Raw genomic sequence first — 8,975 nt, forward strand, 5'->3', positions numbered from 1 at the left:
ATGTTGTTGTGCACCTTGTATCCCTTGGAACAAGAAAGGGCCCATGAGGTGCACTAAATGTGCACCCTACTTAGGCCAAAGTGTAATATAGGGTGTGCATCAGTGCACCCCTTAAGGTGTGTTGCTATGCACTCCATATTTTGAAATTTTAACATATGATTAGGCACACCTCGTGCACCTCTGAGGTGCAATAGGTGTGGCCTTTTTTTGCATTCTAGGGTTTATTTTAGGTTTTTAGGTGTTTCTGCCATTTAGGTTTTCTAGGTTTTGTTTGAGTCATCATTAGGATTTGTATTAATTAATTTATCTTTGACTCTAGACTAATAGAAATTGCTTTTGTGTAGATTCAATGGCCTCTTCATCATCCTCCTTTGCTACAAAGATGGTCCCAAAACTTATGGTGTTCAAGTTTCAAGGTGTTCCAACTAAGTCAACTTTAAAGATGATTATTTAGAGATCTGGGACACCAAATTGGGTCACACAGACTTGAGCACATTTCTAGCTTTGTGTAACAAACCCATAGAGAGGTCCCCATTGATATCTACTCTGATCTTATCAAGACTAATCAATGCAACATCACACACAACATCGGTACAATCTTCATAACTGATTATGACACTCACTGAGAATTATGTTTCTAAAGAAAGGGTCATAAAGAGCATAACTAGAGAGATCATCCTAGATCTCCAACCCAAGAACATAGAAAAGGTCTTCCATCTTCTGAGGGCAGATCAGTTCATCAGATTGACCTATTACCAAGTGGAAATATCATACAAGGAACATGTAGAGGAAGCTTCCAAAATCATCCAATCCTCATATCTTATTGAGAAGACTCCTCTAGGGCATAAACTAGCCAAAGTGGACATGACGAGAGGATACATGAAGGAAGATATTGGATATTCTATAATACTCTTGAGTAGAGTCATGGGGTTGCCAACATCAGGACACCTAAACATTTGGATGGTGCACTTTATTGAAACTATCAAGACAGCAAAGATGCCAATTGATTGGGCTTAGATTCTTAGCAAGAACTTGAGTGAGTAGCTGGTGGCAGTTAAGAATAACCATAAGTTTTATATGACATCATATTTGGTGTACTTGTTAGTTGTAAGGGTGATAGATTATCCAGGACTCTATAAAAAGGGTAGCATGCAAGATGAAAATGCATGGCCCTATATGGTATATCCTCAGCTAGTGAAAAAGAAGCTTCTAGAGCACAGCAAGGAATATAGGATAGTGAATGATGCATTTATATTTTCAATAATTTGATTCATTGAATGGGATTATGCGAAGAGAATGTCAGAAGAGGCAGCTAAAAAGATTTCAGAGGTTGGAGCCTATTACGTCCAATATTGAACATTCACCTATTTGAGGGTAACGAGTATAATGATCAATCCCAAGAAGCTTTCTGGGTACCCAAGTGATATACTTATACTATTGGAGATAGCTCAACAACTCTTGTCTGCTTATGATAGAGTTAGGAAGTAGCATAAAATAACATGGGTATGGCTTATTATGATAGGACCATTTGGTGTGGTCTGGAGATAAGATATTCCATCTTTCAAGCCTGAATGGGATCAATATCCCTTGGGGGAATATAACTCTCCTCACCCTTATGTTGATAACATTGGAAGGGTATAATATTTGGTTGGCAAGACATTTCAGCATGAAGATGTGATTGAGGATCAGTAGATGAATGCAATAGATGACTATGATATCCATATAAGGGATTAATATGGAATGACTCTTTATCTTGTAAGTAGTGCCTTGAAACTAAAGATCCCTTTGAAGGTTATGCAACTGGATATGGAGGATGTTCTCAGTCCATTATTCAATAGGGACAAGATTGATGATCGACCTAGCATGAATGTTGAGATTGAAAAAGAAGAAAACTCAGAGATTAATCATAGGGCTAGGCATGTCATCAAATTGACAAAGGATTGGATCAATAGACCTTTTAAGTTGGATCCAATTCCTCTAGCAATAGTTTTCCATGCTCAAGACCACCCAGTGAGAGGTCGAGGAGCTAAGGTTATAGTGCCTACATTTACAGCTTAGCCCCCTATGAGACAAGAAACAATGCACCAACTTGACAGACAAGTTGGATATTATAAGGCTCAAAAGGGTAAAAGAAAGAGGAAGAGGACTTCTTCTCAACAAGCCAAGCTAGAAAAGGAAGCAACTCAAGCACCTCCATAGCTAGGGGAAGAAAAAGTACAAGGGTCAAAGAATGTTGGACCTATACAGACCTAGGACAACCCTCAAGTCCTACCAACTGATCAAGGACAAGGAGGAGCTAAAATGGAAATACAAGAGGTATCTCCATCTCAACAAGAGGTACAAGCCTCCCCATCTACTATTAAAAGATGAAATATTAAGACTCTAGTCAAGAGGAGACAAAAGGTGATTAGGAGAGTGATTCCTTTCCCATTAGTCCTAGAAGTTATCCCAAAAGGAGAAGGAGAAGAGGATGATGAGGATGAAGAGGATAACCTTCCTTTAAACTGGAGGACTCCTCTTGAAAGAGCTACAAAGTTAGAATGGAAAAGAAGCTCTATAGTTACACCACCATCTATTCCTGAGAAGCCTATTTAGTTTACTGCATTAAAAGATGAACTACAAAAATGGATTAATGAGTGGGAGGGAGAGGCAATAATGTCTTTCAGATATCATATTTTGGTTTTATGCTAGTTGGTACTAAATTGGTGGGGGAGAAAATAAGGGACACTCTAACTAATCAACCTCAATAGGAGAATTGAAGTTAGTTGCCACCTAAGCCATGGGGACCCAAAGTATCTCCAGCATCACCCATTCATGTTACATTTTTTGCGGATAAGGGATCAACTACCCCTCTTCCTCCAAACACTGAAGAAGAACAAGTTCAACCAAAACAAGGGGAAGAGAAACAACAAGTATCCACTGATGAAGTGTCTGAGGAAGGGAAAATAAGTGAGAAACCTCAACAAACTTCCCAAGACACAAAGGTGAGAACTGTGGAATCCACAGATATAGAGGCTCCTGGTGTGGATCTCTCATAGAAGGAGAAGACTATGGAGAGGGGGAATAAAGGGAAGAGCATAGTAGAGAAAACTCCTTCATCTTCAAAAGGAAAATCCCTAATAGAGCATGTTCCAAGATGGTTGAGGAAGGAAGTCATTAGAAACAAAAGGTAGCAATTCACTACAAAGGAAGAGGATAGGATGGAATTGATTGAAGTTCTTAGGAAACTTGAGTCACCACCAAAGGATGCATGGGCATTAGCCTTCATTATGAGTGGTCAAAACCAAGACTTATTTGCTCATGTATATATCACTCCTCTACATGTAGATGTTGAAAAATTGACTCCACAAGATTATCAGATCAAGGAGTTCATGCATGGGAAACCTACATTGGATACAGCTAAGTTGATGGTGACAACAGGAATTAAAGAAGTGTTTAGGCACTTAGAACAAGATGGGGAAGAATTGATAACACTTCAGAGACATAATGAGATCCTAAAAGGATATCTGAATGAATTTTTTGGTCCTTTAGATCTTGCAAATCCTAAGGAAACTTTGAACGTAGCACTAGAGAGAAGAGACAAGGGGATAGTATAGCTAGATCCATTTTTGAGAGCTTGTTAGCAATGGTGAGAAAATTTTGAAGAGAAAAGTGTATAGATTATATAGGGAAATATTAAATTGCTACACAATATGGAGGCTAATGTTAATAGGCTAGTGACCATATTAAATCAAGATTTTGGTTTGATGGACAAAATATATACCTGGGGCAAGGACTTGTAGGCACTACAGGCAATTAGAGGCCAAAGGTATCGGATGTTAATGGAGGTGTATACAGTGAAAGAGTTAGATAAGATTGATGATTGGATAGAGAAGATTATGGATGGCAATAAAGTAATGGAAATATTACACACAAAGATTCACAAGCTCAAGGATCAAACCTAAGAGAAAAATTTGGAGGCAAAGAAACATTATAGTGATGTATGTTTAAACATTTTTGAAGATGATTCTAGGGATAAATTAATAACTATAGAGGTAGTAGTTGATAAATTTTGGAAGACTTTTGAAGAAGTTGCTAATGATGATGACATCATACAAGCATTCAGAACAGAGGAAACATTATTAGAGTTGGATGTAAAACTTGGAGATTTTGTAGAGATTCACATCAAGGTGGGCAATTATAGGCAAAAAGTGAAGGATAAGTATGAAGCCTTATATTTTCCAAATACAGCTCAAGTTATTGAGACTATTGAGAAATTCAAGGGCAAATACCCAGACATAGTTTGGTATAAAGGGGAACAAAACCCAGAAGCCAAAATTTCAGTTTTGACACTGGGTAAAATTTTTCATTTTTTAAACCTACTTCTAAGGTGCACAAGTGCACTAGGTGCGCAGGTGCACCAGGTGTGTAGGTGTGCAAGTGCACCAGGTGTGTAGGTGCACTACTTCTGAGGTGCACTTTTTCAGAGGTGTACTAGAAGATTTTGAAGAATTTATAGGTGCACTGATAGTTAACTGATAATTCTAAATTTAGGGCTTTTCATACATTGAAAATGCATTTTGATGGCAGTTTAACTCATACAGACACCTAGTAAAGATGGAGCTTCTGTTTTTTGGCACTTCCAGACACTCCTACATCATCTAAAGGCTTTCTTCTTCTTATTTTCTTGTGATTTCTTGGTTTTAAGACATGAAAAGGCTCATGCATCCATTAAATGATGTAAATATGGATGGAATCCTACTAAGCACTAGTTAGAGAGTTAGTTTGTAGATAAATAGATTTGTTTTATTGGTTTTTATTAGTTTAGAAGCATATGTTTGCATAAAGATATCTCTCTCTCAACACAAATTGAGGAGAAGATTTCTTATAAATTCAGGAATGTAATATGTATTCCAAGCCACCATTATTTTGAAGTAATAATATATGCTATTGGTGCTCACATTTGGAGTGTAGTGATTCTTGCCTAATTGTGTTATATCTTGTGAATTTATGTTCATGAAGTGTAATTGAGCCAATAGTTGTATTGTGTTGTTCTTGTTGTGTGATCTTTTAATTTTGGTGTTTTCTATGGGTCTACAAATTCCACTGACATACTTTATTTGAGAAGAGATCACCATATTGTTCCTACATAGCTTTTTGTCTTGCATGAGTGCACTTTTTGTGGCCTTGTGATTTGATGAAAAGTGAAACATCTTACAGTTTTTGAATTCCCATCGATAATTGCATTAGTAGAATTAAGGAATTTTTTCTCCTATTTTCATTGTTTACCCACCAATATTTTCAAAGGCTTAATGCGCAAACACGTTGTCTCCTTAGCTTATATCCTTTAGGATTTTACTTTCATGTTATTTTCTTAAATTTCTTGTTACCCTATCTTCGTTATTTTCTTTTACTAACCCCTTGGTTAAAGTAGGAATTCATATAGTTGCATTGTTAGATTGCATTCATTAAAAAATAGAAAAATACAAAATAATATTTCTTTTTTTGTATTTTATACTTTTTGAACTACCAAGTAGATTCAAAATCTTATCTGAATTATTTAAAGAATCAACAAAGGCTTCCCTGTGAACAAATACATTTATCTTCGACTAAGTGGATTCTAGTAGGTTGCAAGATCACCTGGAACCTTGGAGTTAATCCCAGATTAAATTTTCAAGAGAGGAGTTTGAAAGGACTCCTATCATTAAGCATCATGCAAAATGACAGCTCAACATCTCTCCGTGGTAAAACTAAATTGCCATTTTTTCTCAACCATGTCATAAAGACTTTTAGGTAAAGAGTGGGCAATCTCTAGTGGGGTAGTTTTGAAAGTATCCATCATATCATATATGGCCTCTTCAACCTTATTTTTATCAACACTCCCTAGCTTATCAAAATCAGCCTTTGTAAAACTTGACAAATTTGCATTGGTTTTAATGTTTTCACACAAGTTATCAATGTTAGAAGAGGGATTGTGGCTTACCACTTTGAATTGACTCAAGTCATCAGACTCTGTCTTCTCCTCATATGAATTCTCTTGTGGCTTGTACTTCTTCCTTAATCTCTTGAAGGTCTTTTGAGTAGGTTGGCTTGGCTCTATTGTGTCACTTGCTCTTTTGCCTTTAGGCTTTGTAATTTCTTTGGCATGTGCAATGGTTTCCCTAGTGCTTGACATTGTTAAAGGTATAGCAGGCTTTTTTTGTGAATTCTTCATAAACTTCTTGGGTTTCTCTTTCTCCACTGCATGTTCCTTTTCCTTCCTCTTTTTCTCGGCAACCTTAGGTGCTTCATCAGCTTCTTCTCCCTTGGCAACTTTTGCATTAACATCTTTATCTTCTGCTAGGCCTTGTGTAAGTTTCAGTGGTACTTAGCCTTTTCCTTCTTCTTCATCATCATCTTCTTCTTCTACTACTTCTACTGCTTCCTCGTCACCTTCACCAAACTTCTCTTTTAGTTTCTTCACTATTTTGTTCTTCTTTCTTATAATAGAGGTATACTATAAATTAATTGTTGTGCTAGATTTTTCCTCATCAGAATTTCCAAAGGATGTTACATCCTTGTCAATTTCCTTTGCTAATAAGGTTGTGATTGTTGTTGATGCTTTATCCACATTGATTTCATATGGCAAGGGTTTTAACCATCTAATCCTAGGCATTGTTTCTTGCACATGTGTATAATCTGCATCAACTAGGAAACAAACATCATTGTAATGTTGTTTTGCTAATGATATAGGAATCCTCAATCTTTGTTTCATAGATTTCTCAAAATCCTCAAAATAGCTAGTCATGACTGACTCAAAATTGTCTCCAAGTTGCTCAATGAAAGCTGAAATTTTTTGTGTAACTAACGTATTGGTCTTCCAAAAAAAATTGCCAAAGGTGGGGAATGTGTTTTACACATAGAAAAATATGCAAACAATCAAAGAACCAAACTTCCAAGATGCACTTTGGGCCTTACTAATGGCTTCCAAGTTTTCTAATGACTGCTATAGTTGTAACTCGACAAGGTCATAGGAATGATCTCTCTTCACAATTTTTTAACCTAAGTCCACTTCCATATAGGAAACATTGTTTAGTCATCTTGACTGAAAGAACTTATGGGAAATGACTTTGACTGCAAAAGTAACAATGGGATCTGAAATAGTGTCAATTGACATCCCTCACTTGTTTCACACAGCACTTGTATTATTTTCAATAACCTCCTTTGCATCACTTCGCATGCTCTTTGATTGATCAAGGGTAGGATACCTTGTTACCCTATGCACAATCCTTTTAGAAATCCTAATTGGTCCACCCTCTAATCAAATTTGGTTATCATGTATATGGCTTAGAAAATTCTAAATCCATTTTGTTTTGAACATTTGAGAAAAGTCTAGGGCACGGATTAACCCTTTTTGCTTGACAATCTTATTCTCTTCCCTCAAAACACCATTATCACATAACTTACTATAGGTATCACTAATCTCCATGTCTCCTACCTCTCCAATATTTCTATTATAGCAACACCCCACATCTTGGATTATAAGAACCTTTGGTGGTATCATAGATAGCACACCAGATAGATCTCCCTTGTATGCAATCTCAAGAATCGCTCGGAAAGAGGGTTGCCTAACATCATTACTAATGAACTAAACACTAAAAACGTCCTTCCCCTCTTTCCTAATAGTACACAAGGAACTACTTGTCATTTTAATTTCCCTGGGTCTGTGATAAATGAAACAATATAACTCGACACAAGTTGAATACCTCTTGAATCCGTAGAATGGTGTCAAGTACAATTAGATCTAGTTTGCAAATACTAGAATTTCCTTTTACAATTTTCCTTTGTTTTCATTGTGCTCTTCAAACTTTGATAAGTGTAAATGAGTCAAAAATCAACTATATAACCCTTCAAATTTGGCATTAATTGATCAATGCTTACACAACTATAAGCTCAGCTATTATAGGATTTTTAACATGCTCGGCTAACATAGCGAGCTCAGCTCATACTATTCTTGTCTCCATCACTCAGAAACAACATAGAAAATAATATATCTATAGAATAACTTTTACTCTTAACTTCTTCATTGTATCTTGATGCATGCACATTTATTCTTTATAGATCTTAGATATTTTGAAATTATGCATAATATAACTTTTTAAATGTTAGTTCCACACATACCTTTTATTGCTTAGTTGGGGGTGATGTGATCACCTGATCCATGGATGAAGTGACCTCATCTAAACTTTATGTACTACAATCTTCCTTCTTTCTCCATGTCGTGTTCATCTACATCTTCACTTTCTCAACATTGACCTTTTCTTTACCTTTACTGGATTAATTGCTTGGTGCTAGCGGCCTAGTTGGATAGTTTCTGCTGACATGACTAGTCTTAAGACAACTAAAGAATGTAATCTCACTCCACCATCTATTTTAGTTGCCTCTAAAATGTGTCCTTGTGTAATTTTTAGGAACATGTCCATATTCTTAACAATAGTGACAACTATACCTTGTGTTGTAATCCTAATCATAGGAGTTTCCATTTTGGTGTACTATTGTCTATTTGTTTGATGTCCACTTGGTCTTAGAACTATTTTCATATGCTTTGTGTCCATACTTCTAACAATTGTAATAGTATCCTTCAAATCTCTGAGTGCTCATGGTCTTGGTCATGTATTCATTTTCCTATTGTTCTCATTTGTTGCAGTTGTAGCATTATCCTCTATATTTCTACTTGGGGTTCTGATTAGCAGTTTTTCTCTTGCAAAAATTTATTGTATCACCCAATTTTTAACAATTATAACAACTTTATTTGTAGTTCTTACCTTTTTTATTCCTTTCCTCACCACTTCTAGATGATTCTCCTTCAGTATTAGTGTATCCCAATCTAGTAGTATCATTATTAGGTCTTGGTGATTCCATCAATCTCTCAAAATGTTTTATGCCTTCAATTGATTTGTTGAATCCTTCAATGAATTCCTTTACTGCTCTTAGTTCATTTTCCATTAGATCATTCT

Source organism: Cupressus sempervirens, chromosome 3, assembly GCF_028749045.1.
Source record: "Cupressus sempervirens isolate cs-2001-9-10 chromosome 3, ASM2874904v1, whole genome shotgun sequence".
Taxonomy (NCBI): domain Eukaryota; kingdom Viridiplantae; phylum Streptophyta; class Pinopsida; order Cupressales; family Cupressaceae; genus Cupressus; species Cupressus sempervirens.